This window comes from Limulus polyphemus, unplaced genomic scaffold (genome assembly GCF_000517525.1).
Source record: "Limulus polyphemus unplaced genomic scaffold, Limulus_polyphemus-2.1.2 Scaffold431, whole genome shotgun sequence".
NCBI classification, from domain to species: domain Eukaryota; kingdom Metazoa; phylum Arthropoda; class Merostomata; order Xiphosura; family Limulidae; genus Limulus; species Limulus polyphemus.
In genome coordinates, this window is record NW_013666041.1 from 274499 (window position 1) to 285549 (window position 11051).

Sequence of the window (11051 nt, forward strand, 5' to 3'; positions counted from 1 at the left end):
TGAAACAAACAAGATTCGTAAACGTAACCTGGAAAACAGGTAAAAATATCATTTAAACTCAGAGTTTTCATGTTATTTTCTAGTAAACAACTACCATTGTTCAACACAATATTCCCATCGAGTACTTGGAAAGCAAAAGTTCCAAGTGGTTTTGATTTCCAATACATTAGTTATTCTAGCACTCCTTGCCAGTGTTTATATTATATCTAATATAATTAACCTTCATATCTGTAATAATAAATTAGATTCTACGCTACCTGAATCAAGTTTAACTCTTTTTTTTTTAGTAGCTCAGAAAGTGATAATTACTAAATCTTGTCAGTCTTCACCTAGGACATCCTAACTGGTGACTTTAGGCGACATGCTCCACAGATTCACCAGATAATTCTAGCTCAGAACATAAAGGATGCTATGCCTTCAAGTTGTACTGTTACAACCTCTGCTAATAAAAAGGAAAAACTCACTTGTAACTGATTGCTACTTTAATACTATCCATACTTTTTTCGAGATCAATGTTGGCATTGTGCCTGACATTCTGAATATTACAGTCTCGCATAAATAAAAATCCTATTGATTTTCCTCCTTAGTTGATTTGAGTTAATTAAATATGATGCTCTTGCTATATTCCAATTCGTCAATATCTACCACCCACTGCTTAATATACAGACAATGCACTAGAGGTTCATAGATGATTTGCAATTTCAGCTTGTCAAGATGTTCCATGCACCTTCTTGTGAAATGTGATTAAAGTTCAACAGATTGAGCTGCTGAAGCACGAGATAAGCCCAATTTATCTATAACCAACTTACTTTCACACTGCAAGCTCATACTAACATCAATTCCAGTCTCCATGCTTGAACTAATGTTCCTTCACTGTCTTATTGCAACTTCAGTTCTGACCTATGGTTGATTTACCCATTTATTGATGTGCAAATTCAATTAATGCAGACCTTAGACACTTCTTTTATTCCTGTCTTTAGATATTGTGGCACATTTATGGAGGTGGAACATACTTACATTGAGAGACGTATTTCATGCCAAAATATTAACAGATTTAAAGTAAAACCAGAAAACTGCTACACTGTAGATAACAAAAATGTCAAGCATATGCTTGACAGTTTGAATAACTCATCTAGTCAGGCTATCAGAATTAGGATGCCATGGCGAAATGCACATCTTTCTCGCACTGTATAATCAGCACAATCCACTGAACAATTGTCCTTTTATGTCTTTTGCTTGATTATCGTTTGATTTAATTCGTAATTGGTGACCAAAAGGGCATTGAGACCCTTGCTTTCCGAGCTATAGTGCGAATTTGGTGATGTGAAACGCCCTGTGACATTTCGAGAGAATCACTCCCGTGATTTAGCTGAATGGAGAGAACTCTATGGAGCATGCCATTCTGCACTTTCTAGATTCTCATTTAGGGACATGGGAAATATGCGAACTCTACAAGCAGTAAGGAATTTATGTTTCCTTATAATGTTTAGTTAGATACAATAGTAACAGTATAAATATTAATAAATCTTGGTTGATTAGACTTTTAGTTTTAGTTAGTCTTAGTTCATCAACATTTTGCCAGTGCAAGTGGTAATTTATTCTATGAAGCCTGTAATGAAAAATGATTGAGCTTGATGACTCATAACTAGCAATTTCATTGCTATTGAGAGGGAACTTCAAAATGCAACCCAAAAAGGTTATTGAAGTGGGGAGTGCTGGGAGAGTTTAATGGCGGCTACCACGTAAACATTTCGTTTTTGAGACTGTTTTTACAATTTTTTAATTAATAAATTGCAGTGGTTTTGAGTTAGTAGAAACACAGGAATTAGTTACAAGAGAGGACTTTATTGACACTTTTTTTTGAAGTGGGTTGCGACGAGGAGTCGTACAACTTAATCACCTTACAGTGGCAGAAGGAAGAGAGAAAAGTAGTAGCTTATCGAAACTAGCGTTTTTGGCATACAGTATAGGGGAAGGATCTGTTTGAAACTTCAGAAAAAGCTATGCGTTCTCTGCAAATGAAAAGAAAGAAGGATAATCAAGAAAATGAGTCTGAAGAGATGCAGAGTAAAGTTGAATAACATGAGAATCGTTCAAGACGCTAATTTAGTGGTTAAGGTACTTGAAGAACACTATCAAGAATATTAGAAACATTTGAACATTTATTAAAGAAAGAATTGGAACAGAAGATGAAGGTTACAATATACAATTTGAAATGTGCACATAGAGTAGGAAAAAAATGCAAGGAAAAGACAAACCAATTAAATAAAAAAAGTTATTGACGTCAAGAGGAAAGCTGAAAGGGACAGCCATATCTTTTGAATGAAGATTATGCGCTGGAAACGAGGAAGATCCAAGCAATATTACACCAGATAGCCACGGATGCAAGAGGAAAAGGAAGTAAAACAAAATAGGGAATTCAGAAATTGTGCGTAGATAGGAAGTGGAGTAACGGAGAAAGAAATCTCGTTGAAGAAGTAAAGGCAGGGAGCTTGCTGTGGAAGGACAAATTGGAAGAGAATGTACAGAAAAGTATAAGACCATTCACCAATGAATAGGAATGCAAAAAAACTTAAGAAACTAGGAAAATACCCTTGGAGCGAAACAGCAGGAACAAGGGAATGCAGACTTTAACCTAGGATAAAATGAAAAAATTAACTTTTTGGAATGTGATGGGGCTTTATGACAAATTGATAATTTTTGGGACTATATTAATGGTTTTGATGTTATTGTTTTTGTTGAAATGTGGGTTGAGAAGAAACGGGAATCAACATGGGCGAAATAACTAAATGGTGGATATCAATGATATTTTAAGGAAGTTGTTAAAGAAAACAACTCGAGGAAGAGCAAAAGTAAAATAAGACGTTCCCACATGTGTGATAAATGAAGAATAACTAGTTTGTATAACAATCATTAGATGGAAGAAACTTTAAACCAAATTTCTGAGGACTTTGATAATAATTATATGAAGGACGAACATATTCAGTTGACCTCAACACAAGAACTGATAATGAACATGAACAACAAATAAATTTGGAGATAAAAGAATTTGAAGAGGGTGGACCCTAGCAAAAAATTCTGAGATTAAATCTCCAATACTGAGGGGGAAAAAACTGATGGATTGGTGCGATGATGAAGGATACGTAATTTTAAATGGACAAGTAAAAGACAAATATGAAGAGAAGCTGACCTATGTCGGAAGTGGAAGAGGCTCAGTCATCACAAATAATGACACAAACAATTGTGTTTTGAGAATATATTTCTGAAAGAAGTGAATCTGATCATCTACCAAATGAAGTGAGGTTGAAAGATGAAATGGGACACGAGGAGGAAGAGGTCCTTACGACTCAGGAGTACTATAAATGGAACCCAACTAAAAGACGAGACTTCACAGCTAAATTGGAAAAACGAGAGAGACAAGGAAAGGAGGAGACAGGTCCTCAATGAAATTTTTAAGAACACCACCAAGGAAAGTATAATCAAACATAAGAAAGGAACTAAACGGAAAAACAACGAGGATAATGAATACAAGAAGGAGAAGATACTGATGAGAAGATTACTGAGACCATTTATGAAGAAAAGAAATGCAGTTGATAGGACCCAGTATATTATAGTGAGAAGAAATCTCAGGAAGAGATATTGAGAAATGCAAAATCAGAAGAAAGAAAAGATGAAGGAAATCAAGAAGAGTAAGGACAGTAAACTCTTCTGCCAACATGTTAATAACCTCAGAAAGCAACCTAAGAATCAAGAGGTTACAATATCTACACACCAATGGAGAGAACACTTTGTGCAATTATTAGAAGAGGGGAGTAGCAACAACTGGTGGCCAGAACTCTAACACGAAATGCTACCATATGAAAACAATGAACTAGATGCTGAATTCAAACAAAAAGAATTGACTAAATCAAATAAGAAATTGAAAAATGGCAAGTCACTGGGTGAAAAGATGGAAATCGATGAATTTTCTAAGGCACTTATAACGAGAAGAGATCTTTTGCAACTACTCAATGAGATCTAGAAGACTTGCCAAACAGTTGAAAGGATGAACTAATTTGCCCAATATACAAGACTGGCGAGAAAGGCAACCCAAAGAATTACAGAAGAATCATGAGATACATGTTACTTTACACACTATATAAGATATTGACCAACATCATGACTACACAGCTCGTGGACTGGCTCGAAAAAGAAAGGCTAATTAAGGAAAACCAGACAGGATTCAGAAAAAATTATGCAACACGAGACATCATTTTTGTGTTGCATACATTAATTAAAAATTAGCTGAGAAGAATGGGAGGAAGATTATACGCATGGTTTATTGCCTTTACAGCAGCTTTTGATAAGGTAAATAGGGAGAAGTTGTATGAAAAGATCTGGAAAATGGGGACTAGAGGAAGAATGTACAAAATGATTAAAAGTATTTATAAGAAAACAAGAAACGTTATCGTTTCACTGAATTTTTGAGTTCAAAAGGAGGGAGACAAGGATGTCTGTTTAAGCCCAGTGTTTAGTATTTTTATCAATGATTGGGAAGATGAATGGATCATAAGGAATGTTAGGGGAACTGTTATTAGAAATAACAAAAAATAACTGATCTTAAATTCGCGGACGAATTTGTTGCACTGGCCAACCATAGAAATGATATGAGAGAAGTAGTTAAGGCTTGCGAAAAATATGTGGAAATAAATAATTTGATTATTAGTCTGAAAAATCTAAAAGAATGACATTTCTTAAAGGAGGGAAGCTTAGTAAAGAAGATAAATGGACATGCAAGGGTCAGCCTATTGAAATGATTAACAAATATAAGTGGTTGGGAGTTTTGGTTTTCTACAAAAATTATTCAGATGGAACACATTAAGCAGCAAAGTGGAAAGGCTCAAAAGATCATCAATACGGTATGGAGTTTAATGAGGAAAAGTGAGAAACGAATGTAATAAGAAGATATGTCTTTTTAAAAGTTTGATTCTGTTGTATGGAGTGGAAGCTTGGAGCTGGATTGTTGAACTTGAAGATGCAAAAGAAAATATATGAAGAGCATTTTAAGTTTAGACAGAAATGCACCTGATTACTTGTGGACAATGGAAGCAGGAGAGACAAATATAGATTATGAAGCAGTCAGAAGACGTGTCAAGTATGTTAAATATTACAATTTTGAAAATGATGGAAGATAGATACTAAAATATTTGCTTGAAAGATATGATGAAATTAATGGACCGTATTGATAAACCTACATGGCTCACTTGCTTTACCAAGCAACTAAACCAGGTGGGAAGTTGTGAAGTGATTCAACTCATGAAGGAAGAAGCCCCATTTGAGGAAATCGTGAGAGCATTACAAGAGATTCTTCATAAAATGCTTGAACAAGAAATCCAAGTATTGTGGACTAGAATTGATTATTTACATACTGTGACTTTTATAAAGATATTAAAAAGTCAGTTGAAAGAGAAAATTACTTGGTACATCATAAAAGTAGAGAGATCAAAGAATTGTATGGAAATGTTCGTAGGAGGGGAAAAGCCGGTTACTATATGATCAAAGATGTACCCATTGTAACGAGCAAGAAACAACTGTTGATAGTATTTTTACTTGCTCATACATGAGGAACAATCCAATATGGAATTTAATAATTTATTTGGTCAAAGCAATTATTACAGAATAAACCAGACCCGAATACTTGTAAACATATTTTAGCATATACAAAATGAAGTAATGAATGATTTAATTGAAGAGTGTAACATCCCTTCGTTCTCTGAAATTATAAGTTTTGTGGAAAAAAATTAATATCATTGACATTGATGCACCAGGTCAAAATTAGTAATTTTGTTGTTTTGATTCGGTATCAAATTACTTATTTGAGGTGTCGTTTCATAATTATGATTGGTGTATTAATTATATTATTATCATTTCTTTGTATAAAATGTACTTGAGGTTTTATGTGATCATTTGTACAGAGCTTATTTTATTTCCTACTGTGAAAGTTTGATTTTGTACTGTGATAATTTTTTTTTGGCATAATTGTACTGGGTTATCATTATCTCTGTGTTCAATGGTTTTTAAAAGCCCTGTAGCATATTAGATAACCCTCTTCTAAAGAAGTAAGTGTTCTGTGTTAAAGGGTTCAGTGTCTAGTTTTCTTATTACATATGCATAGTGTGTTAGACTACCCCTTTCTAAAGTGGACAGGCAATATTATTTTTTGTTCAAAGTTATTTTTGTCCGTGTGTGTGTATGCCCCATAGATTTTAAAATGTCATCTTATGTATCTTATTTCTGTATTATATAATCTTTTTTGTAAAAGTATGGAGTGTACTATGGTTCCAACACGAACCATAGTTATATGTGTGTATGCGTGTGTGTATATAATTATCAAAACAGGCCTTAACCACCATACAAAAGTGCTGCTTAAATTAAAAAGATCGATTTTGGAGGTGACTGTCGAAGTATAAACCACATTGCAATGGGGATACCCCATCTACCAGTCTTAACTTCTATTCGCTAGAATGAGCTGAGAGAGCATGATGTGGGTGCTTAAGCCCAGAACATCCCACATCTATATCACCCTTCACTGCCTGCAAACAGTTGTGGGAAGGTGACTGCTCCCCAAAGAAAAACTAAAATAAGGCCCTACCACTGAGGGTAAGCAAGGCAACTTTACTTCCTAACGTTGGCATTCCAGCCCCCATTATAGTAGTAAAAGCCGAAATTAATAAGTTAATTATTCGTAGAGCTTACTGTAACTATCGATTTTCAGACTTTATCTACCCTTTATAAGAGCTTTAAATTTATTTGTGATAATAGTGTTCATACATACATGAAAATATTGCCAAGCTGTTTAAACGACCTTATTAAAACATTTATCGTAAATTCGAAGCAATAAATTCTTAATTATATTTATATAATACATTTTTGTATTTAACACAAAATGTTTTTAGTAATTTTATTTAATTTTGCTTTACTAAATTTATTAAATATTAATTTTTGCATCAATAGTTCAATATTAACAATAATATATTGTAAGTTATTACAAATGTTGCATAATTGAGCGATTGTGAAGTTACAATACTTATTACAGAAGAATATGACACATTGGTATTAGGAGAGAGTAGGCCGTATATTGGAAAATAAAATATTTTCCTTTATCAAAAAACATTTAAATTAATATAATGATTAATCAATTTAATACATACAAATAATGTGCCTCTTCTTCAGAAATTGAAGTGTTTTCTAATTCTACTAAAATAGTGTTGATAAAATTATTTATCTTAGGACTATTTATACTATATATATATATTATACCTCTATATGTGTATGTTAAGACAAATTTCAAGACTTACGATGTTCTCAATAAACTTATCATCATAGAAATAATTATCTAAATTTGCCATACAATGGAGCTCCTTTTACTTGTTTAAATGCCTAATTATGAAAAATATGATTATTATAAATACAGAAACTTTATATATAAATAATTTCTTTCATGAAGTACTACGGAAAGATTACAATATTGTTGTGTTAATAAATTCATAGCTGAAATTAAATCTTTCAATGGAATAGTCGTATATATATATAGTGGTAAAATTAAATGTTTGAATAGTTTTCACTTGTTCACAATTATTTATTCTAAAATGGGGTGATTATTTTTTATTGCCAAAAAAGTGTATTTATTGTTATTACTATTTAGATTTCTAATTCTATCAAATAAAATATAAAGTAATTTATTCAATAAAATGGCTGGTTGTTTAATATTTGTTTTCACTTACCTCTTTATTAATCTTTTCAACCAGTTTCATCACTTCAAAGGTCACTTTTCGGGACATCTATAAAAAAAACATTCAAATACCCATTTCCAACTAAATATAATTAAACTAAATTAAGTACGTGATACATTTTCCAAATGTACAAACATATAATGCACATCATGTATAAATTAAGTATATTAAAAATGCTCAAAAAGAAATAAAATGAAAGTTCATACAATATACTTTCCTTTTTAAATTAAGATCTTATTTTAATTATACTTTCACTTGTTATTATAAAAATGCGATTTATTTATTCATACATCATACTTTATTGCCTTTTCTGTAAGTCTTACTAATAGCTTTTATGGTTTCGCACTTCGTACTGACTTTACACAACCTGTTACTTCTGCCCTCCTACTTCTATTTAAACTGGTTCTAAAATAATTTATGAAATATTTTTCGAAAAATAATCTTTTATGTTTTACATTACATGCACACGAAAGGAAAACATGAAAATATGGTTCTTTTATACTTTTAGATATATCCAAAGTACAATCATTGTTTGTTTGTAATTAAGCACAAAACTACACAATGGGTTATCTGTGCTTTGCCCAGCACGGGTATCGAACTCCGGATTCAAGCGTTGTAAGTCCGCAGACATGCCGCTGTGCCACTGGGGGGGGGGCATAAGTACGGATTCAGAAAGTTAATCACTGGGTTTTCATATTAACTGATCAAAGGAAACTAGCTTTTTGATATTGCTATGCCACTGGGGGGGGGGGGGCAAATACATTCATTAATATGTCTGTTGGCTTATATTGGGCTGTTTTGGGGATACCTAAGGTTGAAGTTATGTAAATTTATCCTTAATCTTATTCCATCTATTTCATCAATATAGAATTCATCTCAATTTACACTCTAAAAGATGTATTAGTTCTTAGAATTGCAATTAAATGAGCTATTAATGAAAAACAATTTTTTTATTATTGTTCTTTACCGTTTTGGTAGTTTTCATGTAAGCTAAATTACACCAAGCACAGTACTTTTACAACTAAAATATCTTCTTTAAAAATCTCTTTCATTAGGTTTATTCAATAACCTATACACATTTTTAGGTTTTCTTCTTGTTAGAATAATTTTATTATCTTTCAGTTTTCTTTAATCTGCTATTTTTTTTAACTGATTAGTAACAAATAAAATATCAATATGTATATTTGGATAATAAGTCACTACAAAAGATAAAATATTCTCTTTAGGTTTACTAATCTCTCTGTTTAAATGTTTTTTTTTATTTAAAAAGTTATTCTTAGCAATTTCAAAACCTTTGAATATAATTTTCTCCGGATATTGACCCTGAGCTAAGAATGCTTTTAATTCTAATAATAGTTAACTCTCGTTTCTTCACTAGAAACCAAATGGTATAATATACTTGCTAGATTTACAGTAACATTTAATTTTATATGTTTAGGATAATTACTAGAAATAATTACATAGTGAAATGAGTTTGTGGATTTATAAAAAAAAAGAAAGTTATAATTTCATTTTCTGATGAAACACTTACCAACATATCTAAAAAGAAAAAAAAACAAACTTTATTATTTCTTTCAAAGGTGTATTTAATTTCCTTGTTTATTGAATGTAAAATCCTAACAAAATTATCAAAATATTGAGTATTTTCCATATTACAAAACAATCATTAAAAATCTTTTCCGAAACGTTTTTACGTGAACTTCAAAATCCTATTGAAAATAATTAGGTAGTATATTAAATAGTTGTAATTCGAAAAATCCCATAGTGATATTAGCATATTTGGAGCAACTTGAATGCCTATTGCTGTACCAGAGATTTGACGAAAGATTTGTTCCTCATGAGTATAAGTTTTTCAAGACTATATCTAAACCTTATAAGACAAAAGCTTTATTAAACCTGGGATGAATTAACTCTTTCTACTTATCTAGAAACCATTCTACAGTTTTAAGTCCGTGGTCATGTTCAACCGACTGTTACAAAAATAATCAACTAATCAAAATTAGAGTTTCCGTTTATCACTTTTACATTTATTTATTCTAAGCATAAAGCCATTATAATGAGCTGTCTGTGCTCTGCCCGACTTTAGCCTTATAATGTTTTTACACTTCAAGTTTGCTCATCTTTAGTTATTCGAAAGTTTCTGGTTCTAGAGAAGGCTGACAACTTTTTATCTTTTTGAACTGCTGGCTAGAAGGAAGTAACACTACTAGATATTAACCGTCACCAACTTTTTTCTTTTTGAAGTGCTTACTAGAGGGAAGGCAATTGGTTGGAGCACCTGCTGCCAAGGTTTTTTGTCCTTGTACCTACCATGGTTTGTTGAACACTACACTGGTCAATTAATCGAATATATTTAATTAGTGAGATCTTTGATTAATCAATCAACAAATACCACTAATCTCCCAGGTGTAATGTGAACACCAAATGGCATTGTAGTTTGATATCTGTGTCTTCCAAAGTTTTCTTATTCTTTTACGTACTTTCATACTTGTTTTCTAAATACGAATTTTACTTCTTTCATTCTAACAAAATGTTTAGAAAAATAAACTAAATTATTCTTATACACAATCTTGCTTCTTCTATGTGACATTGTTTTTCATAATTCGAGTGTGTATCAGCAAATACATTTAGCTGTAACAGCATTTAATATTCAGTAAAAATAATGCAAAGTCCATTTCAGTTAATGGTAATGAAAGTGGTATAATATTTTTAACTGGAACTTACAAATTCTACAGGCTATATTCGTTTATAGGCCTAACTCACAAAAACATTCATTTACATATTAATTTTTTTTTTGCGTATCTCTGGCACATGAAAACCTGGCGGACTAACACAGTAAACAATCGATAATTCAGTAACTAACTAACTAATCAACTCATTGACTGACATGTTGTCTTACTAATCGATTAACTAGCTCTGATTCAATAAATGAATAATTAACTATGGAGTTTTTTTAATACAATACTCGTTTTCCATAAATCTCATGAAAATTTGAGATGTCATGGTAAATCTAGACACTCAGGAGATTTTTAGGCGTCACGCGTCATCACCAATAAACAATACAAAACACTCGAATTAAAATACTAAAACATAACATACATAATAAAAATTTTACATGGTTGGACAATGCATTAATATATTGGTAATGTAATCATTGTTTGATATAACAAAGAAGTGTTTACTATAAACATTTTTGTTATGCTATGAAAACTGAAAAGGTAAAAATGGCTAAGATGTATTTCTTCACTTAGTCCATAAAACGATTGTTTGTTTGTTTTT

The 11051-nt window shown here is 31.7% G+C and overlaps 1 long non-coding RNA gene across 1 annotated transcript in view; it reads right to left on the reverse strand.

Moving 5' to 3' along the window:
• Positions 1-7763: 7763 nt before the first annotated feature.
• LOC111085502 overlaps positions 7764-11051 on the reverse strand; it is a 17518-nt gene continuing 14230 nt past the window's right edge. The window contains exon 3 of the long non-coding RNA XR_002610338.1: positions 7764-7820. This is a non-coding gene — a long non-coding RNA (uncharacterized LOC111085502). The remainder of the gene's footprint in view (positions 7821-11051) is intronic.